Source organism: Melozone crissalis, unplaced genomic scaffold (genome assembly GCF_028551555.1).
Source record: "Melozone crissalis strain CALT ecotype California unplaced genomic scaffold, PUWL_Pcris_2 ptg000033l_1, whole genome shotgun sequence".
NCBI lineage: Eukaryota > Metazoa > Chordata > Aves > Passeriformes > Passerellidae > Melozone > Melozone crissalis.
In genome coordinates, this window is record NW_026535811.1 from 1,730,518 (window position 1) to 1,758,160 (window position 27,643).

The following is a 27,643-nucleotide window of genomic DNA, read 5'->3' on the forward strand; positions in this document are numbered from 1 at the left end:
CACAAAGAAAAGCCTAGGAAAAAGTAAGGGATTGTATCTCCAGAGAATGATTTGTGATTGAATTGTGTGTATAATCTGCGCCCTGTACCATGAGGAATAGTCAGGAAGGATAAGGGAAGAATGAACAGCTGCTCCATTTTTTACCACCTTCATTCTGTGTGGTCAGTGAGGTTCCCTGTAGAACAAAACCTGAACATCTAATTGCAGACTGCATCCTATGGACAGATATGGGGATTCTGAAATGAAATTACAGCAATGGAATGAGAGTGCTTGACTTTGCAAGCAAGGCTATTTGTGCATGCCATTTCCTGCATTTCCCAAAAAGGCACAGGAAGCAGCAGTTCCACCACATTTATGGCACTGTCAACACCTTTGTCACCTGGCTCAGGACCTCCAGCACTTTTCTGCTAATGACAGTAACCACGGGCAAAAATCAACTCGTGTCTGTGTAGGTCTTACACAGTGAACCTTCCACCAAAGTCTCAGAGACGTTTCATGCCAGTAAAAGGGGATCCATCCAATAAAAGTAATTGGATGGATCCATCCATTCAATGAAAAGTAATTTTTCTGCCCTTTCCCCTGAATCCTTCCTATTTTATTTTTCCTCCACTTTTCTTCCAGTTCAGTCCCACCCTTCCTGCCTACCAGTATTAACTCCCAATCTTCCCTGTCCAGACCAAATCTTTCCTTTTATTCTCACACTTTTTCCTCAGTTTATCTCAAAATCTCTTGAAGTGATAGGTATGGGCACATGCTGCAAAAGTCATGGAAAATGCAGAGTCCATCACTTGAGAAATTCTGTCTTTGCCTCACTGCTGTGGAATATTAAGACTATTCATTAAAAAAAAGCCCACAAATTTTTGTTTGTTTGGGGTTTTTATTTTGTTTGTTTTTTTGTTTTGTTTTTCAAATGGATGAACCAATTATTTTCTCTCATATCATTCAATATAAGAAAAGCAAACAAACAAGAATAAGAGTGTGAGGTAAGACCAAAGGTCCACCTTGCCCAGCATCTTCTCTATAATTGAGTGACCAAAGCAGATGTCTGGGGAACAGTAAGTTTAAATAAATCAATAAATCTGCCTAAGGCAGATATTCAACACTTTACAGTCTTAGAGCAGGAAGTAATTGACAACTTCAAAAATATTTTTCTTCTGCAGCACCCAATGAATCTTGGTTATGTTCTGAAAATCCCACCGGAGAAGCCTGAATTCCTGAGATCAGATAATAACACACAATCAGAGAAAACAAACAAGTTCCTCAAAGAATACAGATAATAACACTTCTGGCACATCACCCATCCTCCTGGACTGTCATTCTTTCTGTTTTTGCAAAACATCCTGGTAAGAAGTTACTTCCATCCCAACTTATCATCTCCTTCCCCAAGATACACAAAAATTCACCTCAGCATCCTACTCCCACAAGATTCATATCAGCCTGGTTTTAAAGAAAAAGCTCTGCTTTACACAGGTCTGTTTGGACTCTTGTGTTATGTATTGAAGATGCAAACTCATCCAACCCTGGCTAAGTGCTAAAATTGCAAACCTGAGCTACTGCTGCTCTTAGAGGGTCTCAGTTAACTCAAAGGGATTTCTCACTAAATCTTACAAAGAAAAGGTAAAACCATCCCATGGAAGGGTAAATTCATTCCTTTTGTGCCAGGCCTGACCCAGGGGACCAGCTGGTATCAAGTTGTGCTTCCCAAAGGTTTTGGGCACTCAGGATACAGACACCCCACCTGTGGTGGAAATTTTCCTCTCTCACGCCACAGCTGGACCTTCCAGCCAAGAACTGCTCTGGTCCAGCATCAGCAGGTGAAGATCAGCTTAAAAATCTGGGCTCTGTGTCCACCAGAGGTTCTCAAGCTCTTTTCCTTGGGGGGAATAGTGTGCTCCATTTCAGGAAGCCAATTCTGTCACCAGCAAACACTCCTGATTTCCTTATCATACTGCATCTGTAATCATCTGCCCACTGGGCAGCTGGGGGTTCTGTTTGGTGAGAAATGACCCAAGCAAAGCCTCAAGAGCCACTTTGCAGAACTTTTTTAAAGCAAAGAAGGCCAAATTCGATGTTGTTCTGCCAGGGTCTGAATGAAGGGATCCTCCAGGGATTCCCCTGCTCTGAGCCCAGGATCCATGGTGCACCTCACAAAAAACCCCAAACCATGCTGCACTTTCTGAACCTGATGTCAGTCACAGTGCCATAATTACTGGCTGAGCACAAACAATTAAACCAAAGGGAATGGATGGGAGTTAAGATGCTCTGTTAAAAACAACGGCAGTGTCCCAGAGGAAATGGTAGGAAAGTCATTAATTGTAGAATGCCCCCTCAAGGTCTGAATCCTGGCCAGCAAAGTTTGTTCTTTGCAGGACTGAGCCCAGGATCAAAGGGACAGCAAAGTTCACAGCCTGAACAGAGAGGGCATCAAGCAGGCAAGGGACTGAGGGAAATGTTACTCGGCTTCTCTCAGGGAAAAAGCAGATTTTAGGTCAGCTGGGGTTTACCCCACACCTTCCCTTTTTGTTGTATCATTTTTGTCTCCCTGCAGTTTACCTTCCTTTGCAAAAACAATAGCTTTTAAAAGCTGTTCTGAGACATTTTAAACAGAAACTGCAGTTGGAACTGGAGGAAATACAGGAACATGTAAACAAGACAGTCACTTGTATAGAAGAGGCAACTGCACCTGTCAATAAAGGATGCACTGAAGAAAAATAAGTGCAGGTCTTTTTGTCAGACTGTGAAACAAGAAAACTTTGTCTCAGATTTTCCAGGAGCCTCTGCACACCTCTGTAGATTTATTTCTGTGTACAATAACAACAACAACACCGAAGGAATGCAAATCCAGGCCTGACCTTTGTGGGTTTTTCCCCATCCTTAAAGGCAAATCCATGCAAGCCCATAGAAAACTTGAACTTTGTGATGTGAGAGGAGGTGCCAGGGTTCAGGCAGCACCTGAACCGAGTGAGTCAATCCTTTGAGGCTGCCTCTTCTCCTCCTCTCCAACACTTGTGGTTGATATTTCAAATCTGTCAGAGGCTCTGAGATACCATCTCTCCAACAGTGCTTGTGGCCACCAACTTGCTTTATAATCTCTCTCCATTTTTCCTATGTAAGAGTCTTAAATGAAGTTTGTTCCAGACTATTAACCTATGACAGAAGACTGCAGAGATAAGATTTCACTGACATATAGAACAAAGAAAAAGAAAGGGTGTGAAAATTGCAATGACAAGGTTGCCTTCATAGTTCAAGATGTATGAAATGAAATGAACGAAAATATCTGACAAATGCCTGGATAACACACGTTGGGCACTACTGCCTTCAGCTGAGTCAATCAGAGCTGCATTTAATGGGCAGCACAAAAGATTTCATTTACAAACACAACTCCTTAGCTGGAACATCTTAAATTTATCCAATATTGTATTGCTTTCAAGAATAAGTGATGCAACCACTGCTCCCAGGACATTTATTCTCAAATCACAGCATTTCTGATCCAGGCAAAATAAATACTCCAGTACACTGAGACCAATCCAGACTCTGTCTATAAGAGAAAAGCCATGGCATTGGGAAAGCTCCTGTGTCACAGTTAAACTGATCAAACAGCCCTCACATAGGCTGGACAGCACCAAGCCATCTTCTGACTGCTGGCCAAAAATAATCTCCCACCTCCATCTGTGCAAGAAGTTTTCATAAATTCTAAGGGGAAGATGGTTTCAAGCTGAAAATGCCACAATTGTGCAGGAAAAAGGAAGAAGACTGAAATTAGAGACAGACTGAAGGGAGCAGCTTTCCTAGCTGCCATTGTGGAGCAAGAACAAAACCCCAGAAGCAAAAGCAAGGAAAAATGTAAAGCACTTTGTGTGCAAATATCACCCTCCGTGCAGAGTTCCTGTGGTAATGCCCAGTGTGACACCACGCTGGCAAAAGTCTCAAGTCCTGTTCCTTCTGCACAGCTTAACTGAATACAACCACAATATAGAGGGGTAGTGCTTCCATTTCCTTGAAATTTGGCCTCCTTTTCTGCTGGAGAATTAATTATTAATTAATTATCTGTTAGTTAATGTCCTAGCTAGACACCCTCCTTGTGGGAACATCCTTTGAGCATCACCCCCAGCAGAAATGGGATGCTCCAGGGGTTTGTGATCCACCAGGATTCCTGGATACCCGTGCACCATCAGAGATCCAGTGAACTCCAACTTCTGCTCTGCTTCCTCCTTTCCATTCCAGATTGGCACACAGCAAATACATAGAACCCCAAGAAAAAAACATATGAAAGAGAAAAACAGGAAAGCAGCAAAGCAGCGGGGTAGGAGAAATACTACATTGTTTGTTTTTGCTAGGGAGCAGAACACAGTCTATGGCTTGGAACAAAAAAAAAAAAAAAGGAAAAAAAAGGAAAAGCAAGAAAAAAACCTCTACATGAATGGGTCTTTTTTTCCATTGTTGTTCATGACCATAATTTAGCAATGCATTTACTAGCCACTGTAATCATCAAACAGGCTCTGACAATTAACAAAAAGACCATGAAAATGAAAGTAGTGAAATGGAAATGAATCACAGCCTCACCACAGCAGAAAACATCTTTCTGAAGAAAGACAGACTAGAATGAACACAACTCCAAGTAAATTACATATTAATTAAATGAATTAGCAGCGTTGCTATTGTCCCATTTGGCCACTCACAGGCATTTCACAAAACAACCCTTGCAGCTTTACGAGCTTCTGTCTTTTCAGCACGTCCTTGTGCAATGCCTGCTTCCTCCCTGGGATCCCCACTGCCAGCAGCTACTGGAGGGCAGCAAATCCCTCCATCCATCCATCCATCCCAGCTCCATCCATCCATCCCAGCTCCATCCATCCATCCCACCTCCTTCCATCCATCCCAGCTCCATCCATCCATCCATCCATCCATCCATCCCAGCTCCATCCATCCCAGCTCCATCCATCCCAGCTCCATCCATCCATCCATCCATCCATCCATCCCAGCTCCATCCATCCATCCCAGCTCCATCCATCCCAGCTCCATCCATCCCAGCTCCATCCATCCATCCATACATCCATCCATCCATCCCAGCTCCATCCATCCATCCATCCCAGCTCCATCCATCCCAGCTCCATCCATCCATCCATCCATCCATCCATCCATCCATCCCAGCTCCATCCATCCATCCCAGCTCCATCCATCCCAGCTCCATCCATCATCAAATGGATTTAGTTTTTAAAAAGGTCACAAGAACTTCTGGCTTATATAAGCAGTCATCCCTATATTAATACAGAGTGGCAAACAACCTTCTGAACCTGCTGTAGGACCCTTTGTATCATTGCGAAGGGGCCAGACAGATTCTTTGTGGTTTTCAGATATAGGAGTGTATTATATTAAAGAGCTTGGCTTCAGGACCTCTCCACATAAAAAAATCAAACGCTTAATGACAATGATCTTTTAAAAAAATGCTTAAAAACAAGGGGTCCTTGTATAGGCAGTATATCCTATTTCTTTGGTGTGTTGTCAACAACTTGTCAATATCAAAGGCAATACCAAACCAGCATTTAGACATAAAGGAAATAAACACCACCAAACATGCAACTTTGGAGAAATTCACAAGCATTGTGGCTTTGCAGTTGACAGTTCTCTGAGGGAAACTGGCCTCCTGATGCTGAGGAAATGGGTGGGCTGATTACTAATCTGCTCAAGTAATTTTCATTCCAAAATATTGCTAAAATCGCTGCCACAATGGAGCAAACATCAAATAACTTGCAAGAAAAGCTCAGAAGCATGCAGAGGCCCTCCCTAGAAGAAGCCTGGCCCTTTCAGGTAGGTTTTCTGCAGAACAGGCTGACTCTGGATGAGCTCACATGGAGACAGAAGGCACTGACCTACTGAGCACTTAGTCTGGGCTTAAGCTGGATCTCACACTGCCATTTATTACATGGCACAGCACTCCCCTCTGCAGCCCTGCTCCTGGCAGAAATGAAGTCACAAATCACCATTGTTTGAGACTATTAAAGGTCTTTCTACATCAGTGTTATTATTAGAACTTGGGTTTAAATGAATAGTCTGCCATTTTTAAGCTGCAGTCAAATGAACCAGACTCCTGGTTCTGCAGGAAGGCAGCCCCACACTGCCTCACTTCAATAGAAGGCCAACATGCACTTTGGGCTGTGCCTGTCAGCCTTCCCTGACTTGATAAGGAAAATTCAGATGCCTACAGACAAATTAAAGTGGGAGCATAATGCATTAAAGGAGCGCCTGTGGGATGTTGACATTCAGCTGTGAGCTTCACACCTTCATTCCATCCTCACGATGCAGCAGAGCACAGTCCCACATCCTGGAACCCAGAAACTGCAGGGAGGCTCACCAGGGCTGCCCCTGTGCAGCTCTGCACTGCTCTGGAATCTTTCCTGTTTCACAGGAAGGAATATCTGGGTTTGTTTTAAACACTTACTCAGGCCACAGAACTGGGGTATTTAAACCGAGACCACATCCCTTACAGGTAACAGAACAGTGGCTTGGGGTAGGCTCAGTCAGTGTTTTACTCTTTAACCTCAATTCTCAGTTGAGGTTGTAGATAACAGGAAAAAAAATGGTTTTATTTCTTCCTTCTTTCCTTCCAGGGAGCAGTAAAATATTCAGCAGCTTCTTCTATAGTTTTTTGCTCCTCTTAGACAACAAACACCAAGAACTGCCAGAGAAAGAGCATTTACATGACCAACACAGCGATCTGGACTTCCTGGACCAACTGAGAAATTCTGTGCTTCTCTTTTACACTCCAAAAGACAAAACGCTATGGGAAGAAGTCATGTGCACTCCATACAAAGCAATTCATGAGCCCAAATGTAAATCTTGTTTCATCAGATAGCTTGGCTCTACAGCTGAAGTAATTATTTTGTTTTGAGTGTTGTGGATGTGTTTCATATGTATAAATTACCTCCTGCCTTGTAAAGCTATCATGAAAATGAGATCTTGCTCCAACTCAAGCAAGCCCAGAGATAAAGGAGACAATAACAACAAAAGATATCAGCCCTTCCACCTCCCTGTACAAACAGCCTGAATAGCCTCCTGCATTTCAAGGGTTCTTGTCACTGATGATCTTTAGGATCTTGTAGCTGAACTCTACACTTCAGCAATGAGGACATCCAGTGGCAATCACCAGTTAACTTATGTGATGTGCTTTCTGCAAGTCTGATTTTGGTATCTGACACTATTTTTGTGCTGCTTACATCTGCATGGGATGAATAATATCCTTTTTCTTGTTTGGTGACTATTTTTCTTGAGCTAAATTGCCTATTGACTCTAGCCTGAAGCTAAACAAAAAGGGCAAATAATACAGCAGAAGCCATTAAATAATGTATTTTTTTTTTTTGCCTATCATTAACATGAATACCATGTGCAATTTCAATCCCCACAGAAAAGCCATAACAATCTCTGACACTGGAGCAGAGCAATTGCTGATGAAGACTGACTGCTCCAGCAGCACTTTTTCTTTATAAAATATTTTATGCATTAAAACACCTGGAGAAAGCCCAATTATTTTCTGTCACAGACAAACAAAAGTTCTAGTGCTGCCAGAAGTTTCCTGTCTTAGGGAGGAGCATTCATCCTCTGTACCCACCTTGCTAATGGAGAAAAGAGATTTTAGTTGCTGTGAGGCAGCCACTGCTTGAAACAGTCCCCACAAGGAGATTCTGGAAAAAGTTCCTGCTTCTCTACCCTAAACAGAGGCAAGACCTTGATGGGAACAAAGGACAGAGCTGCCCTGCTGGGGGGAGGCCAGCGCTGAGAACAATTAGCGTGTTGATGTCAGCTTAAAGAGGGTCAGGAGAGATCAGCCTTCCCTGCATCTGTTCTTTAATTAAAGAGAGAAAGGTGCCAGTGGCCGCTGCCCATCGCTATGGAAACCCTGAAATGCCACGCAGCTGGAGCTGCTGCCCGCTCCCCAGGCTGGGACCAGCCTGCAGCAGGACCAGGGAGGAGGAGGAGGGTGAGGAAGGACCCTTGGCAGCTGCCCCGCACCTGGGAGCCCTGGGATGGGGCACGCTGCACACCCTGCCCTGCTCCTGCTGGAGCTCAGCCGGTGCTGCACCAGCTACAGAGGCTGTTGGTGCTTTTCTGGCTGTGCATCAGGTGTGTAACATACATTAGTACAGCTATAACATACACTAATGAAGCTATAACATACATGAATACAGCTATAACGTACATTAATACACCTACAACATACATAATACAGCTTTTCTGACTGTGCATCAGGTGTATAACATACATTAGTACAGCTATAACATACATAATACAGCTATAACATACATGAATACAGCTATAACATACATAATACAGCTATAACATACATGAATACAGCTATATTCATGTATGTTATAGCTGTATTCATGTATGTTATAGTTGTTATATACATATAGTATGTTATATACAGCCTTCCTGCCTGCACATCAGCTACATAACATACATAATACAGCTTTTCTGGCTGTACATTAGGTATGTAACATACAGCTCCTGCTGAAGCTCAGCAAGTGCTGCTCTAGCTATAAGCTGCTGGTGCTTTTCTGGCTGTACATCAGGTATTTAATATACATTAATACAGCTCTTCTGGCTGTGCATTAGGTATATAACATAAATATATAACATACAGCTCCTGCTGAAGCTCAGCCAGTGCTGCACCAGCTATAGAGGTTGTACATCAGGTATATAACATACATTAATACAGCTTTTCTGGCTGTGCATCAGGTATATAACATACAGTTCCTGCTGAAGCTTAGCAAGTGCTGCACTAGCTATAGGCTACTGGTGATTTTCTGGCTGTAATCAGGTATATAACATACATTAATGCAGCTCTTCAGGCTGTACATGAGGTATAGAACATTAATACAGCTTTTCTGGCTGTATATCAGGTATATTACATACATTGAAAACACCCAGCTGAGCAGTCTGAGAGATGTAACCCACTGGCAAGGACTGAGCAAACACTTTGAACACCTCCATGCCCCCTGAACCACTGACCCCCACAGGAAATTGTGGCACAGGAGGGGCTGGAGCAGAGAAGGAGCCCTGTCTTCTGCCCTGTGCAGTGCCACAATTTGGTCAAGAGAGAATACAGAACTAGGGCCCAACACTTCCTCAGTGGGTTCTATTGGTGTCCTTGGTGGATTTCTTACCTGAAGGAGCAGGAATGCCATGCAGGAGAGGGGGAATGAGGGGTTTTGGCAGGTTTCTGCTGTGGGTGTGTGCCTGTCACCCTCTGCCCGCTGCTGCCTTTGATCATCCCCAGCACACTCATGCTGGGCCTTATCATCTTCATTGATGATTTAAGTTGCTGCAAAAATATTTGCCAAAACTATTGTCTGAGTTGCGCTAATAACAGTGATTATAGCATTCCTTCAATTAATTACAGACAGCTGCACTCCCAGCTTTTTCCACTTTCTCTTCCAAGTATTTCTTGCATTATCAGCACTGACAAGAGTTTTGTCCACAGAGATATTGGTCTTAGGAGATTTTTGGGGGGGTATTTTGGGGAGGGTGTTTCTCCTTCTGGTTTCAGTAATTATTTGTGCCATTGCTTTCCTTTTCTTCAAACTGCAGCTCAAAACTAACAACACCAAAATGATAACAAGACCAAAATAACATGATATCAGTGCCATTAGAGTAAAAAATGTCTAATGCATTTTGCAAAATAACTTACAGCCATGCAGTTGAGACCCCACCATATATCTTACCTAAGAATTAAAATAATCTATGTATTTTACTCCTTGAAAACTACTTCTGAACATAATTTCTTCTCTCAGCTTGAGACCTGTCTCAAGAATCAACTATTCTGCATGTATAGAGTCTCTGGAGCTCTCTCCAATTAGAGTCTAGGAACTGAGGGATGGAAAATAAGTTTCATTGCATGCCTACATGGCAAAGATCCTTCCATTCTTATATTTTCATACACAGTTTCAACATCTTGCCTTTCAAATATGACAATACATTAACAAGATTATGGGAAGATATATTATCCTGCATTACCATGTGAACAAAGCAAAAATGATATTCCCTTCAGAAAGGAAGCTGTTAAAAGCCCCCATTACACCAGAAACAGAACCATGAACAATGAGTTAATGACTAGGTAAAATATAAAAGACATTTTCAGTTAGGTGATGAAAGGTCCTATTAACATAGATGTTTTTAATGAGCTATTTTAACTTATACCTGGCATTTCTCAGCTTAGATCTCTTTTAGATCTTCTGGTTATTTCTCTCTGGTTCTCTACAAACTCTTGGATCTAAACCTTCATTTGTTCACATTTCTTGGCTGTGGCTATTATTAGAACACCAAAATACTTCATTTAACTTGGAAATTGCATGTGTCATTATGTCTGAAACCTCCTATCTTCCAAACAAATAAGTGGGTTATGTTGGTGTCCTTGGAATTCTTTCACATCTTTTCTGTTGTGGAGACAGAGCAGGGGAGGGAGCAACCAGAAAGGAGCACAGCCTCCCATGTGTGGATCATAGATACAGCACTAATGGACATAATAATTATGTAAACACAATAACACTGTTCACTGTTCCTTTTCCAATAACTCCTAGCATGCTGCTTGTTTTATTCATTGGTACTACACAGTGAACTGACACTCTTGAGAGGAAAACTAGTTTACAGCTCACCACCCTGTATGCAAAATTAGAATTATTTCCCCCCATATGCATTACTTCACTATTTATACACACAGATTTTTACCTGCCATTAATTTTTCCAACCAGTCACTCACTAATGGGAGATCCTTCTCTGCAATCTGTCTTGGTTTCAGCGAGATCCTTCTCTGCAATCTGTTTTGGTTTCAACTCCTTGAATAACCTGTTAGAAGCTGCAACCTTTTATAAATTTTCCTTTCTCGGATCATTGATGGTATCTGTTGAGCAGCAGATACCCTAGCAGCACAATCATCCTGTGAAACCGCACCACTGGCTCCTCACCCTGTCAGAACTGTCTGTTCATTTCTGCCCTTTGTTTCCTTCCTTTAGCCAATTATTTATCCATGGAGACTCTCACTCCTGATCTCATGACAGGTCAGTTTTTCCAGGAGCCCTTGGTCAGAGACCTGTTGAATCCTTTTCAAATCAGAGCAGATAACACCAGGATCTCTCCCTGACTCCTCTGCAGAGCTGCAGCAATCTGTGAAACACAACTTCTGTTTACAGAAACCGCATTAACTCTTCTGCAACATAACATATTTATCTTTGTGTTGACTAACCCTATTCTTTGCTGTTGTTTCCTCCAAATGGTCTGTTAGGGTGTCTATTTCCCATCTGAATTCCTTCACAAGCCATGGATGATTACTGCCTGGTCCTGGCAATCTGATGCTCCACATTTTGTTGATTTAATTCTCTCCTTTCCCACCGACACTGGGAGTTAATTCAGCTCCTGTGACACTTTCCCCCACCCCTCATTTTCCCAGCAGAGTTCTGGCAGACAACATCCAGAGTATTTTCTGTCAGCAGTACCAGCAGATTTGTGCTCACAGAATCACCCTGTAGAGTCTTATCTGGTGCATCCCACACACTTGGATAAACACACAAGACCTCCCCAGTACAGACAAAACTAAATCTGGGTGCTCAAAAATCTAAGCCCAATAATAAAATTCAAGGTGAATATTACTCCTGGCTTTGGCACAAGCAGGACAGCACTGGTGGGAGAAGCCTAAAGCCATGGAGGCTTTGTCATGCAGATCCCAGCTCAGTTCTTTGCACCAGCTCCATCTCACAAAGTTTGTCTGTTTTCAGCAGAGCACCTACTGCAAAATAACACTGAGCAGACTGTATATTAAAAAGCCATCCCACGCATATTTATAACTAATTTATTCTTCATTTCTTCTGTGTTGAATAACTAAATTACAACAGTGGCTCAGTAACCCCTTTTAGTTTAGGAAAGGGCAGCAGCTTCATTTGAGTAATATTTTAGCCCAATTAGTCCATTAGTCTCCAGTGGAGACCAGAGGAGAATGGAAACCAGTGAAACAGGAGTCCTGCAGGATTCCTTTTAAGTAACAGACCTCTGACTCATCTGATATCATCTGGCAGCCCTCGTGATCCCTTCAAAGATATTTCCAATTTTCCCAGTGTTCCGCAGAGACACGAAGCAGGCGTGTGCAAGGAAGGAGCAATGCATTAGCATAGGCCGCCATGGGTAAATCAGCCTTATAAAGGAGTTTCCAACTCCTCATGTGCTCAAGGAGCTTCAAAGTCTCCGAGAATTTTGGCTTCTGCTTTTTCCCAAACCCTGCAGAGTATGGGTTAGTCACAAAGCAGCACCTTGCCTTTGCTCAGGGATGTTGTCTGAGTGGCCAAGCTGGATGTAGCTCTGGTGTTACACACATTTAATGAAAACTCTGTTTTTACATAGAATTAGTGAAAAAGTGGCTGAAATAAGACACACAATTTACTATCTGGAAAAGAAAAATAACTATTTGAAGGCTTGTTTTAGACTCCTTGCCTTGTAATACATATATGGCAGCTAGAAGGTAGGAAAAATACAAACACTCAAGATGAAGAATCTGAAGGACTTTCCTGGCTCTGTCTAACTGACAATCTGAAACTTTCAGTGACAATTACCAATTTAGTGACAAGTTTCAGTCAATTACCCCTTCAATGAATGCAGAGAAAGCATCCAAGAAATCCAGCACCTAAGGCAGGGAAAATGCTTCATGTACATATCTGTATTCAGGAAAAACAAGCTTTAATTATTAGCTTAGCTTAAGCGCCTGGAAGAGATTTCCTGGACCAATGAGAGATATGATACTTGTGACAAAAATGACATTTCAGTATCACACCAGAAGGCCTCTTCATTTCTGCCACCTTACAGCACCATAAACATGAGAGCAGGAATGTTTTCTGTCAGTCCAGGGAAGAACTCAAGGTCCCTGGAAGCTGAGGCAAAGAGAAGAATCATCCTCAGCAAGATTTGGAGTATGGTCACCAACCCCAAACACATCACTGAAAACATTTATGGAGCCCAAGCCCTCTTCTCTTTGAAAGGAACCGTAAGCCTTGGCATGAGCATGCAGGTGTGCATGTGGTCTCACCCACATTAAACTGCAAGTTTAATACTCCAGGATTGCCCTTTATACTATAATTTCAGAATATTTTTCTACAAGCAAGTCTCCATATGCATAAGGCTGTAGGCACACCGACACTGCTACCAGCACTGAGATAACAAATTCAAGGCTTGCAGGAAAATGCCATTTCAGCACAGTGACTGAAGAGGGGTCGTTCTCCAGCTCTGTGCTTTGGTTTAAGTTTATACACAGAGCTTAAACCACCAGTCACTGGCAAAAGGCTGCATTTCACAATAGGAATGAATTTCCAGCTGCCCTCATCTTTTATCTCTATCATTCAATTCTGTGACCTATCTTCTCATCTGAACAAATGTGAGGTCTTTTGCAAATATATATAGCACATATACAAGCACTGAAAAAAAACTGAGCTAGTGTGAGGAAGAGCTTATAGTCTCCCAAATAAAAATCATCATTGTTAAAATAAAGCATCAAGCAGGCTGATGCCAATGCACGAAAGATGGGACGCTGATTTTGTAACTCTCACTCAGAAGAAATGCTAGTTTTAAACTGCATGATACTGAATTTGTCTGTCTCATAGGGCTGAAAGGCTAAGTCTGTTCTGATGGGATTTGAGTCGGAGATTTTCATGGAGATTTTCATTTATTTTATAAACAAACTTATTTATGAATCACAAATAGCATTTCTGCTGGATGTTTTTGATTTTTTTTCCTTATGTTGCTGTTTGCATTTCAAATAATGAGATAAAGAGCAACTCTACAAATAAAGCCATTGTTAAAACTTTCATTTTTGAAGTACTCACAACCCTGAACTGCGTGTGAAGTTTCTCCCCAGCTGCCTAACTTCAGGTGACAGCAAGAGAGGGAGAAAACACTCAGCCCTCATCTCCCATTCACCCAGCAGCCCCTGAACAAGGGCTCTGAAGAACAGGAGCACAAATCCCACCCCAGCCATCATCCAGAGAGTGCAGCTCCCCACAGCAGAGCTCTGCACATCTCTGACAGAAACACGTGTAGAGAGCACAGCTTCCATTTGAACTTCCTTCAAGAACTTGACCCATAAGCTGGGAAATCTGTGCCTGCCTCTGCCACTGCTATCGTCACAGACAATGAAACCTGATGTTTTGTCATCATTAAAATGGTGCAACGCTATCCTTATCTGTCACTGCTCATCCCAAAGAAATGCAAAGCATTCCCAGGATGGTGTGTAAGTTATCATGGCACAAAGATGAGGAGAGGATGCTGCTCTTCACCAGAGAGCTGCTGCAGACGGCAGGAACAGGTAACATTTCATAGCAGGCAGAGCAATTAAGGTAGGCAGATGACAGTCTGGAAATTGAGATACCATGCTAAAATTAATTTGTGGCACTACAAAAGCTGTAAAGATCACAAACAGGATTACAAAAAAAATCTGCTGCTCAGTTGTATGCATCTCATATTAATACTCAGATTGCATAACAATAACCCTCTAATTTGTAATATGCCAATAGCATTGGCCAATATGCCAATATGAATAGCTGCAGAAAAACTTTTTTTCAGTATTCTTTGTAGAGTTATGGAAATCTATAATAATATCATTTTCCCTTATTACAAAAGACTGTTTAATAGATAATTTCTTGATTTTTTTATTCCACAATGGAGTCTTATCTTTCCTCTCAGGAAACACAGCACAACATGAACATTGGGCATTGTGCAGTTTCATCTCACCTGAGAGCTTCTCAAGAGGAAAACCTCAGGACTATTTTGCTGCCACCATTTGGCTGGGCAGTATTTCAGGGCCATGGGTGTGGTATCCCAGCTCCTCCTGAGGATATCTCCTGATTTATGGCAGCAGGTAGCTGGACAACAGCAACAGCTCAATGGAATTACACTTAAATATAACTTACAGTCTCCTCCTGCATACACAGAATGGAAGTGAATAACAGGAACACAGGTTGCCTGAGAACCAGTGTTTCTTACAGACATGGGAGCTGCCTCACACAAGTTTCTGTATCTCCATGGAGGAAGGCAGCGCACCTGAGAGGGACACAGCAATTAACAACGGGAGATAATGACCCAACCTGCACATTGGGCTGGCATGGGAACAAATGGCTGTGAGAGGCGAGCAGGCACACTAAGGCACACCAATCCCTGTATCAATAAAGGGCCTGAAATCAGATTAATTTCTGCACAATTAACAAGGCTGCTGAAAGATCTGCTCTACAGCTGCCGCCGCTGCCAGGAGATGATGACAACTGAGGAAATGAAAATCAAAGGAGGAAACAATTACAACAATACTCGCTGAAACTATTTAGAGTTCTCTTAATAAGTCAGCGAAACAAGTAATTGAAAGAATGTATTTTATTGCTGATTAAGATAATAGTTAATTTAGGTCTTGTTTTTAAAAAGAGCTCAAATTAACAAATCAGGTCTTTCATCTGAGTGCAAGTGAGAGCTCCATGCATTCTCCTCATATCACAGAGTCTGGAGATGCAGAGTGTGCTCTGGGAGAGAACAAAGATGGGAAGGAGGTAGGAGATATTTAGGGAGAGGGGCCAGTTGAAAAGAGTAAAGTGCCAAAATACTCATATATAATATATATTCTATATTCTATAATATATATTCTATAACATATATTTTATATTCTATGATATAGAATAAAGAATAAAGAATATAAATAAAGAATATTAATATATAATATATAATATATAATATATAATATATAATATATAATATACTTTTGCTCATTCAAATCTAGCAGCACAGCAGTAACTACACCTTGCTTTTCTGCACATTAAGTTAAATTAGCATTCTCCCACTCTCCAACTACCACACAAGTGGTAATGCTAAACCTTAGCCTGACATCTAAACTTGTGGAACTTTAAAATAAAATGTTCTGCAAGCAGAAACATTGCTAGCTTCTTCTTGAAACAGCAACAACAAAATCCATAAATCTTTTTCTTTTCTCTAAATTCATAGAGCCATTATGTCACATCTCTGGATATTATCATTGAGAGATAAGGAAAAACAAAACAGGTAGAAAAATATGTTTGCTGTGCCTGTTATTTCTTTGAAACTAAGTGGAGTAGCTCAGTTAGCTGCCAGATTGCAAGAACAATGGGAGCCACTGCAAGTTTTTCCTTAAATTTCAAATCCTACACCAATATCTTTCTCTTTTTTTTTTTCCTGAAGGATGAAATAAAATAAAAGCTGAAATGTAAAGAGGACTTTCAGGTTTGATAAAGAAAGGTAGGATTAATAAAAAAAGATGAGGATGGGCTTTTAAACACTATGTTATAACCTGATAGTGTTCTGAAAAACTCAGACATATAAAAGTTAATCATAAAAATACTGGCAAACTTGCCTTTGAAGGGGAAGGCAGCAAAAAATTACAGAACATCAGAGCTCGGAGGGAAGGGTAGAAAACACTGGAAAAGGGTTAAAATGACTAAGATTAAGAAGGTGCATGACAACCACTCTCAAAGCCCTGATCTGTGCTAACAAAACCATATCCTCTGCTTTTGATGAGACACTCACAAATGATTTAGCAAGAGGTGCTTTTGAATTATACCAGTGCTTTTTTGGCAATAAAATGTCCTTTTTTTTGAGTTTTCATTTTTATCTGCCCTAAGCTGAAAACATCTTTGCTAGAAAATAATAACCAGGTTGAAAGTATTTTTTTAAAGCAAAATTTCTCTAAAAGGGAGCTTATTGCAAATTTTAGCAAAAATTGATTAAAATAACATTAAGAATTCAGGAAATACTAAATCTAAGAAATCAAAAATGATGCAAAAGAGGCTCCAGATTTCAAGCCCCTTAAATCAAGACAGCAAGGCTTGGATTTCAAGGAGCTATGAAGCTTATGAAGGCAAAAGTTCTGCATTTACCTTCTGGTAAAACTAGGTGATTTCTCTGCTTTTTCTTTTTTGTATGTGTGCTTTAAAGTAGCTGCTTTAGAATATAAAAATACCTATCTTAAGCTGTGTGTAATTAAAATTCAGACTGTCTTTGACATATAAGCTTCAGTCAATTTACAGTTAATTGCTCTAAGGTCTGTCCTCCAGTGCCAGCTGGGCTACTCCAAAGCCTGAGCTCCCTTTGGGAAATTGCCTGATCCACAAAAGTCACTTTGCACCCTACAAAAGTGTAAAACTTGCCCTTCTCAGGGAGAACAAAGTGATGGCTTTGCTGGTTATTGTCAGGAAACCCCCAAACCATCCACTTCTGTATGATGGGAAGGAAAAGAAGAGTGGGGAATGCTGTGGGATCAACAGAACCCCATGGCAGCCCCACTGCAGTCCTACCTCACACCACCACTGAACACACTGCATGATTCCAAGGAAAACAGTATATTTTACACCATATTTTACAATATATTTTACAAATTTATATCATATGTTACACATTTACAAAATATTTTACACCAGCACCACCAAATTCCTAATCCAAAGCTCTGTGGCACTGACAGCAAAGCTCCCATTTCTCTTTGCCATCCTTAATTTGACACCAAACTGTTGCTTGGTAGTTGCTGTCTTCAAGAAATGCCTTTTGCCCTGAAGAAAATACACACCTGAGTGATATTCAGGTCCCACATCTGAAACCAAACCTGCACATACAGCAAAGTGTTCCAGATTTCCATCTGCCCGGTATCCTTGAAAGAGGAAGGTGTGTGATACTCTCATTCCTACACTAGAATATCTATCTAGAGAAATGTCTTTTAAGTTATTAGAAATATTGTTGCAGCCCACTCACTTTCTGGTATCCTGAATCCTTTTCCTCTATTTCAAAGGACTGTTAAGTTTGAAATTCCAATTCAAGTTGAAAACAGCTCAAATCAAATGAACAGGGACTAGCTCAGACTGAAATCAGAAGAAAGAATTCACTGGAGTTAACAAGGACTTCAATTAACAGAGGATACAGGAAGTTCAGAATGAGTGAAAAAACACACAAGACAGACAAACATACCCTAACCATAAACCTAAACCAGCAACCTTTAGGACATTACCTGTTTGGGTAATTTCTGGGAATTAAATCATCCTCAGCACCTCTAAAGGTCAAAGCACCAGCAAGATACAAATGGCACATTCAAGGGCAAAAACAGCTAGCAGGAACCAACGTTTTTCATGGAAATACTCATGACTGATGGCTCTCTGCTCCTCAACCACACCTGGAGCAGCACCAGTCTGGGACCATCCTGTGCCCAAGACTGGCACAGCCCCACAATGTGCAAGGACCTCGAGGCTGAATGCACAGGTTTTGCATCACAGAAATGATGTTTTAAGAGAAGTTGGTAACAGTTTACTCTGTGTCTGACAAAAAGAATAAAAAAAAAAATCTCAAATCTTAAAAAACGCTCAAAAGTCACCGAGCTTTGATTAGGTGAAGCCATTTAACAAAGAGTAGCTCTCTCTCAAATTAGTGAACCAAACCCACTACAACAGGGGCCCACCAGCTGTGGCCAAAATGTCCTTTAGCTGTGCAGGACACAGCTGGAACGTGAGGAGTAATATCTGTATACAGCTTTGCACCCACAGAGCCCAGTTTGGAGAGGTGGCACAGTGAGGGCCACAGGACAACCTGCTCCATTTTCTCCAGCCTTCTGCTCTGTTTGACCCTAAGATGGGTCTTTATCCACTCCACAGAAAATCGGCACTGAGTACTTTCAGAGAAATGAGCTGGTTTTGATCCAGGCTTGCTAATTTTAAGCTGGTTTTGACCACTTTGCAGAGTTTTCTGCCACCAGCACAGCCCACCCTGCCACAGAGACGAGTGAGATGCGCCCACCAGGCCGAACAAAGAAATCCCAGTAACTCCTGCTCATTACACTGCAAGAGATGTTGCCCCAGGAAAGGAACGGTGAGCCATGGAATGGCTCATTGCCTGTGCACCAAAGGTGTTGGTATACACCAATGCTTTTGGTGGGTCAACACTATCAAGTAAAATAATTAGCAGCAAGATACTGGATCTTCCATCTCTCTGGATGCACTGCATGCAGCTCTCCCGAGAGAAGCTGCAACCATCAGACACAAAGAAATTAGGAGTCAAAGGAAAACTGAAGAAAAAAAAAAAAAGAAAAAAAATGTGGAGGATTTCTTTCAAAAAAATTGTACAGCATAATTGTTTTATTAATTGTGAAACGAGAAGACATATTAAGCACCGTGTGGCCTGGGAGTGAGAAATTCAAGAGTATCTTCTGTATTTAGGGAGATAAAGAGGAGATGACTACGGTGTGAAATCAGGAGGAATAAGAAACTGGCTTCCCCTTTTAAGAGCAGCATCAATTAAACCCAGGGGAGGCGGGTGCAGTTTACTAGTTAATTAGTCCAGGGATGTGGTCCTTTCATGTGTAATTCAGAACAGGAACACCTGGTGTGCGGCACTTCAAAGCACGGGGGAGGAAAAAAGCCAAACAATGCAGGATAGGTCACAAAAGAAAGCAACAGCACAAGAACAAAAACTGTTTATATCTGACCTTCACCCTGCTGTAAATAAAGCAAGACGGCAGGGCCCCCTCCTCCCCGCCCGGGGAGAACAAACAGCTCTGGGCGCACAGGGGGACTCAGAGAAAGAGAGGGAGAGGGGGAAGAGAGAGACATGGTGGTAACTAATTGTTTTACAACCTAATTAAAAGGAAAACAGACAGCACGATATAGATAGGGATATAATGATTTTAATCACGTTCTGATATGCAGAACCAGAAAAGAAGGGGAAGGGAAGCGCGGTCCTCCGGCGGTGGGAGGCTGGAGAAATGCTACCTGTGGGCAGGGAAACATGGGCAGGTTTGGGGCACCGAGCTCCCAACAGGGCCTGCACCCCAAGGTTTGTGACTGCAGAAGAATCTGGGTCAGGCTAGAAAGCCGCAGACCAGGAAGGAGTCGTGATGTACACACCTGCCCTCCAAACCCAATTCCAGCACGCTCCAAAGTTTCCCCATCCCTGCCATTGCCCAGAGAACTCTTCAGCAGCAAGCCTGAATCACGCTGAAACTGGAAGCAGATGCAGTGTGATAAAACTTTTACAGTGCTTTATCTCATCAAACACAATAGCACTCATTAAGCCCAAGGAGGTGTTATTTCTGTCTTGCAGAAGGAAAACCAAGAGGGAGATGAATTCAGCAGCCAGAAGTGACAGAGCAATCAGCAGCAATGATCAGCCACTGGCTTCCCAACTTCCTCAGTGACTTTGCTGCTCAGTCAGCAAAACCCACCAGGAGATGGCCAGATCTGGTTATATGAACAATATTTTATTGGATGTGGTTAGCACAGGAAAATCTCTGAAGAGGATTACTCAAGAAGAGCACAAGCATGTGTATGGTGATGCAAGAATCTTGCATGAGTCTGGCAACTTTAAAAAAATAATTTAAAAAATTTAAAAATCCCAATTTCTGAACATATATTTGAACCAGATTCCTTTACTTTATTGGTGCTGATTTCATTCACTCATTGCTAAGCTTGATCTATCACAGTAAAGAAAGATGCTGCTATTTTCAAACACTGGACTGCAATTTAAGAAACATGATTTAGTCTTTAATCTGCTGCTATCTTTCTTAGAATCCCACAGCAATTAAGCTGAGTCTCATTTTGCCATCTGTAAAAGAGAAGTGGTGTGAAGAAATTGGGTTTGTGGAAAATGCCCCACAGAAGGGAGGCATTATTACAGATAAAGCTTACTTATGTTTAAATAGCAATTTTTATGTTTCATGAACCAGTTATGAAAACCCTATGATTTGTCCTAAACCGCCGTCTGTTCCCCAAATAATTTTTAAAAATTACCAAAAAATTGCATAATCAGGACTTTTTGCAAAACTCCAACTTTTGATACAGAATTCAGGCCAGCACACCAAATAATACTTGATAACGTTCTGGACACAACACACAGAGCAGCACCATGTTAATACCAGCAACAGCACAGACACCCTGTGTGACTGATACTTTGGGAAACTATGGGAATAAAACCAAAATAATCCCTCTTCCTCTCCCTTCTTCTTAAGAAATAACACAGATTAGGTTTTTTTTCTTTTTCATAAGTAGAAAATGGGTATATTGAGCAGCATGCATGAAAACACATTTCAGAATGGGCATGGTGATAGTTGGGAATAAAAAAATAAATTGTATCTATTTGGTGACTTGTCTTTGCTTACTTCTCCATCATTTATATGGAGCTTGGAGATCAGAAATGTGGCAGTATTTTCTAGAATGAGCTTTCCAAAACAGCCCAAAGAACTCTCAAAGTATTCCTCTTCACCTATGCTCACATGGGAATGACAAGCCCCTTTATTGAAAAAAAAAAAAAAAAAAAAGTTATTTAATGGGCAGTGACCTCTCCAGAAGCTGCATTTGTCTTACTAAAATGTGGCCAGCATTCAGGGTGCCATATAACAGAATATGACAATGCTGAAATATTTCGGGGTATTTTGGGGTTGGGTTTTTCATTTTGTATTGTTTTGGGAAGGGAGGGGGATTGCAACAAAACATCCAGCACAAACCTCATGAGAATAATGGCAATTAGGTGACATAAATGTTGAGACAACAAGCTTTGATTAGGTGAAGCCATTGAACAAAGAGCAGATCTCTCCTAAATACTTACATGCATGGCTCATGTGCACTGCAGAACCAAAACCAGCCCAAAATGAATTTTCTTGTGTCTCTCACCAGTTCATCCCAAAATCACTCCTACCCTGGTGCACCTGGGATGTGGCTAAAATCACCTCTGCATGACAGCAAAGCTCTGTGGGCTCCCAGGATATCCCAGCAAAGGGCTGGGTGCATTTCTGCACCCAAGAGGAGAATAGGTAAAAGTAGGTGGGAAGCAGTTGGTCAGGTCCAAGTTAAATGGGGAGGAAAAAAAAAAAAAAAAAAAGAAAAGAAGTGGATTTGCAATCTCACAGTTCACAGATAGCCTTGGCTAATCTGTGTGAACCAAGCAAAGTCACTGCTAAGTACATAAGACTGTGGGCCAATATTTAATTCCGAAGAGGAGTAAGAGAGGAAGCAGGTAATAAAAGACAAGGGCAATGAAAACTGAAGGGAACAATCCCAGGTCACAGGACACTGCCAGGGCTCGAGTTCTCACCAGCCTGGGACCCTCGAGGTGATTCTAGGTTAGGTAAGAAGTCACTCAGCTACAGAAATTGCACATATATCACTATATCCAGCTGTTCAGACAGAGCTACAGCATTTCTTTGGCTTTGGTTGGGGTTTTATTTTTATGATTTTCTGTTTTCAATTTGCAATTACAAGACTGTTATTAAGTTATTGCTAAATAAGCCCAGGCTTTGCCTTAACATGAAATTTGTCTTCTGTTGTGATTCAAAAAGAACTGGAAGAAAACTGACAAACTCTTGGCACTCCTGTCTTCCTGAAAGCAGAGGCTCAGTGGGGCACAAGACCATGTTCTCAGAAACAGAGCTTTGAGCAGCATTTCCTTAAAATACAAGGAGTTTCTAGAGGGCCCTAAGAGGGCCAAGTGACAGCAGTTAGGAAGGTTTCTGCAGAGGGGGAATAAACTGCAGCCTTTCTTGGAAAGAAAAGGAAAGAAGGAAAAGAAAATGAAAGAGAAGGAAAGCAAAGAAAAATGAAGGCACACCCCAAGAGTTGCATGAGCTCTTGCCAAGGGGTAATTCTCATACCAAGGGTTAATTCTCACACCAAGGGTTAATTCTCATACCAACATAGATTTTTTTTTTTTTAAGTTATTTATTATGCATGTAAAAGAGAAACTCTCTCTTCGTGCAATGCTTGACTCACCGCAATGAAAAACAGAACTTCCATCGGTTTGAAAAAATGACGAAAAATTGAGGTGACAATTTTACAGGGAAACTGTAGGTTTTTCTGTGATCTGTGGCTCCTCAATGAGAATCCATTTGACTCCTAAATTGCTAAAACTGCCCAGGGAGTTAAAAGGTAGCAGACTATGCTGTTCTGTGGATGATCCACCTGGGCTGCTTTAGGACCCAGTGCTGACTGGATGAGCTCCCAAACTGCCTGCTCTCCCTGTGGATTCATGGGGAGTCCCAAAAGCCAAACCAGTGGAGGTTCCCTGCTGGGTTTGAAGGGAAGGTGCCTGGTTCCAGGTCAGTGAGGCCACCCTGTGCTGCCATTGATTAACACCAATCCCTCTTACAGGCACAGGGCCTTCTACCAGAGCTCCCTGGGCACACTCACACACAGTGCCCAAAGGCCAGGAAAGCATTTGTTTGGATGGGAACATAAATCAAAGCTAGCATGCTACATTTTAGACAAATTTATATTTCTAGCCCACGGTATCTTCCTATGCCAAGCACCCGCGAGAACAAAACCTCTTCAGTGTCTCACAGGAAGCAGCAGCACCTTCTAAACCATTAGCACCCTTCTAGCTAGCACAACCATGATAAATCACTGGGAATGAAAGTATGCACAGTGTTTTTTCATTTGTGGCACTTCTATTTCCTTTAATGTGTGCCTGATAAAATGTTTTCTAAGCATTGCCTTTAGTATGTGTTTATCCCAAAGGGACCATTCCAGGAGGACAAAAAAATGCAGCACCCACTACTGCCAGGTTTGCCTTCAAAGCCATGAACACACACTTCATTCACTTGAATAAATTTCCTTTTTATCTAATACATCCAGTGATGCTTCAGGCTTCTGCTTCATGGACGTGTCCTACCTTTCAGCAGAAACTCTGAAACAGAAGTTAAGTTAGCCAAGAACAAAGTTACCCTCACGAAAATATCAGTCTGGAAAGCTCATGCTTCAACAAGAAGAGTGTTTAATTTTTAAATATTCTTACTGTTAAAGACAGCTCAACTTTTTGGGGAGCCAGTCCCTTGAGGTGGAAAGGTGCTAAGTGCCTTCAACTCTCAGGAAGGAAAAGGACACACTTGAACAGGAGAGCTCTGCTTGTGCAGCTGAAACAAACACTTTTCTCTCACCTGTGTCTTCATTAAAGGGGAAAAATGGTGAGGTCAAAGAGTACAAAGAATGTGGGCACACTCTCTGCTTTAACTATTGGCAAATTTGTGGCAGAGCTGCTGCCTCAGCCAGAACAAAATCCTTCCTGCCCCATCTCAGTCCCTGCTCCATCCATGTCCCTGGCTAGGCAGCAGATTACAGTCCCCACTCCTTTAAAGAGCACCCTGATAATATGCAGGGCTAAAATGTCAGAAGCTATTAGAAACTCTCAGACACACAATATATCTCCATCCCCACGTTTTCCCCTTGCACTGTGCAATAACAGACAACAGGCATGCAAACTGCTCAGCTGCAACTGTTCCAAGTCGAATAATTACAACTTGTCAGAAAGAATTAATTTTCCCATTTCTCATAAAGATGTGTAAAAATTACCATGTTATTATACACTGACACTCTCTGGAGGCAGACACAAAATTTAATTTTGAATTCTTTCCGCATATTAAATTAAATCCATAAATAAGAGTTTAGGCATTCACTCGGAAGCATATGTTCATTGGGAGCGAAAGCCAACACGAGCCTGGCTGTAATGGTTGTTGTAATGTTTTAATAGCTCGCTTCTTCTAAGCACCAATAAATTTACATGATCATAACAGTCGTGGGCATACAAGAAGCCCATTACTGTCTGGGCACAGGCAGCAGCGTTAACAGGATGGAAAAATGGAAGGGGGGGAGAACCCTTAAATAAAATTAGGCAACTGCACTTGTCAGCTGCTCCATGATTGAATTTTTAATATTGTGGTCAATTGGTCAAAACAAATAATGGGATAAAATATTTTAATGTATTTAAAACCTGCTTCTGTGGTTAACAGAGTTTATCTGTCTCTTTCTGCGCACGGCTTCAGACTTGTCAGGCTGCATTTCCATCCCGTGAGCGTGCTGACAGGAGGAAGGCTCGTCCTGGCAGCATCTCCCCAGCTCCTGCTGGCCAGCAGGGCTGGGCTGAGGCTGCAGAGGGCCTGGTGACAGCCACTCCCCTTCCCAGCACCAACCGTGCAGCCCCAAATGCCTGGCACCTGGTGCCAGTGGATTTTGAATAAAACTCATGATGGTGGTTGATCCCACACCCCTTGGGATGCTGGGCAGAGCAGCCCTGAAGATAAAGGAAGGAGCAATCTCCAGACCTCCATCTCCTTTCACCTCCCCGAGACAAAACCTCCCACACCAACATCCCAGACTCCAGTGCAGGGTTTATGCACACAAACCCAACCTACGCATTTGCTCCTTGAGCCCAGGCTGCAGCTGCCCTGCTTGCCTGCACTTGGGTGAGCTCCTCATGCTCCTTCCTTTTGAATTTCCAATGGTCTGTCATTTAGATACCTCCATAAGTGAAGCTGAGTTTCCAACAGGGAATTTGAATGTGCTACAAAGGTTACCTGCAAAGATGGGCTCCTGAAACTTCTTTTTAAAGATTACAGCTAACCTTATGCTCTGCTTAAATCAGGCCACCACACACTGTCCCTGCCTTTCTTACATGTACAGTCAGATGGTTATTTGAAAACTTAATTATTTTTAAGAAAAAAATCCCAGTTATCTCCAAACTTCTGCTTGCCACCACCAAAACTGGGAACATATTTTGTGTGTGTGCACAGCCACACATCCCCAGGGAGTGACCCACCCTGCAGGGTGAGAGGCAAGCCAGCTCCTCCCAAAACCTGTGTATTACAAACCTTCACAACATTTTCTTTCCTGCCAGGACAGGCAATGCACATAGAAGTCAGTATTATCTTCACAAGCACACATTTGTTCAAAATTAGTTCTTTAGTCCGTTACAAGCAGCAAAAAGCACAGCCACAGATAGCCAAGCATTTTTCTCCTGCAATCACACAACATTTTGAGATCAGCACTGAAAACCCGTCTCCAACAGAAGAGTAGCTGGTGTGGGATTTGGACGGGCTCCTGAGCCGTCACTGATCTGCCCAAGGCTGCACTGATGCCCAGACACCCAGCTCAGCACATTCAGGTCTGTGTAACTCCCCTGGTGCCCTGATGTGCAGCCCCAGATGTGGTGCCAGGGCAGGGACACACCACCAGCACCAGCAGCTGGAGCAGGCAAGAGAAGGCCAGCAGCCAGCACAGCACAGCATCCTCCCTCATAACATCACTCACTTTAATCCTCAGAGAGAGGCAATCCAGCTGAGGTCAACTACAAGCAAAAAATAATTCTTGTGCTTTGAAATCTGCTGGTGATGTACAGCACACACTCCAAGCTGGGGTTGTCAGGCTGATTTCCAGGAGAAACCACCACAAATACTATAAATACCCAGGCAGACAGCTACAGGTGATGCTCACACTATCAGCATGCTGCCTGCCTTGCAGCTGCTCCCAGTGCTCAAATTTGCCAGAGTTTCACTGCCCCGAGTTGAGCCTTTAATAATTGGAGATAATGGGATGGAGCTAAAGAGAGCCCAGCAGCAGTAATGCTGTTTTGGAAAAGCTTAAAAAAGTTTACAAGTAAGCAGAGATGGCTTTGTACAGACTCCTCAGAGGTACAGGTGATTCAGAAAATGAGTGTGGCAATAAAACTAGCACAGAGCTCTTTGAAGCTCAGGAAATGTGGAGTGTTCCAGTGTTGCATTTTTGACATTGTATTTTCTTGTGGCCTTGGCCACAAGACCGAATTGTGAAACCAAAACTTGACAGATTTTGAGAAAGCATCTTTCAGTGGTGCGGCAGCACTAGTTACAAAACCCAGGAGGCACCAGGACTCCACTTTTCACTGACAAATCTCATTCTTACTCAGAGGTGCAGAAACTGAAACCCTTCTCACCTACTGCGGAGCAGCTTCTCTGAAATGGATTTGCAACCTCAGCCTAGATCCTAGTGGGCAAAAAAAGAAAAAAAAAAAAACAAAAAAAGCCCACCACTCCACAAGGCAAAACCCCCTAAAGCACTTGGTATTAATTGGCCATCCTGGCTGGTGGTCTCAGGACTGAGCCATGGGCATGGAAAATGAACAAGCTCCTGACCTTCTTCTGATCCTCTCCACGAGGGCTGAGACAATGCCTGGGCTATGCACTGCCATTTCCTATTTAATTAAATGGCTAAATGGAAGATTTCCTCTGTGGCTAAATGGGAGGTTTCTTTCTCCAGTGCTGCTCTCAGTCTAGTAACTTGCAGTCATTTAGGCTGACTGTAACATTTAAAGGAAATAATTCCCCCCTTCAGCTTCCCTAGAACAAAGGAGAGAGTCCTGCACCAGAGCTGCAGCTCAGCTTATGGAGAGACAGATTTAGATGTGTGTCCTTTGATTTGCATCATTCTTTTCTTTCTAAAGGGACAATCCATGTCATTATCCCCCTTAAAAAATAAGACAGGTTTACCTCTAAAGCCACTGCAGAGAGAACTTCTGAAATGTGAGAGTGAGTTCCTTCCATGTTCAGATGTGCAAACTTCAGCTACCTGATGGTGATGATATATGCACATTATATAATACATGTATGTGGAAAACAGCCTTGATGTGACAGCTGGGTCCTGAGGCATCGTGGTAGTCACTGCATTTGAAAGACAGCTTCTCTAGCAAACCACTCAAACAGTAAAATGAACACAATATACTCTCCAGCTAGAACTATGCCCTTAAGCTTCAGTTGGAAGAGGAAAAGAAAACTTCTCATTGAAGTCTATTTTAATTAGGGCTGCAGAGAACCAGTCTGAATGAAAGCCTA

The 27,643-nt window shown here is 42.2% G+C and overlaps 1 protein-coding gene across 6 annotated transcripts in view; it reads right to left on the reverse strand.

Annotated features, from left to right (window-relative positions):
* Positions 1-27,643, reverse strand: part of SOX5 (SRY-box transcription factor 5) — a 590,818-nt gene that overhangs the window by 357,181 nt on the left and 205,994 nt on the right. Inside the window, exon 3 of one of the 6 annotated variants that reach the window (XM_054281900.1) lies at positions 14,940-15,069. The exons of 4 other annotated variants lie outside the window; for them this stretch is intronic. The gene's annotated coding sequence lies outside the window, so the exon portion shown is untranslated. Of the gene's footprint in view, positions 1-3,663; positions 3,727-14,939; positions 15,070-27,643 lie in introns of those variants that run through there. One more of the 6 variants, XM_054281902.1, reaches the window with a different exon arrangement.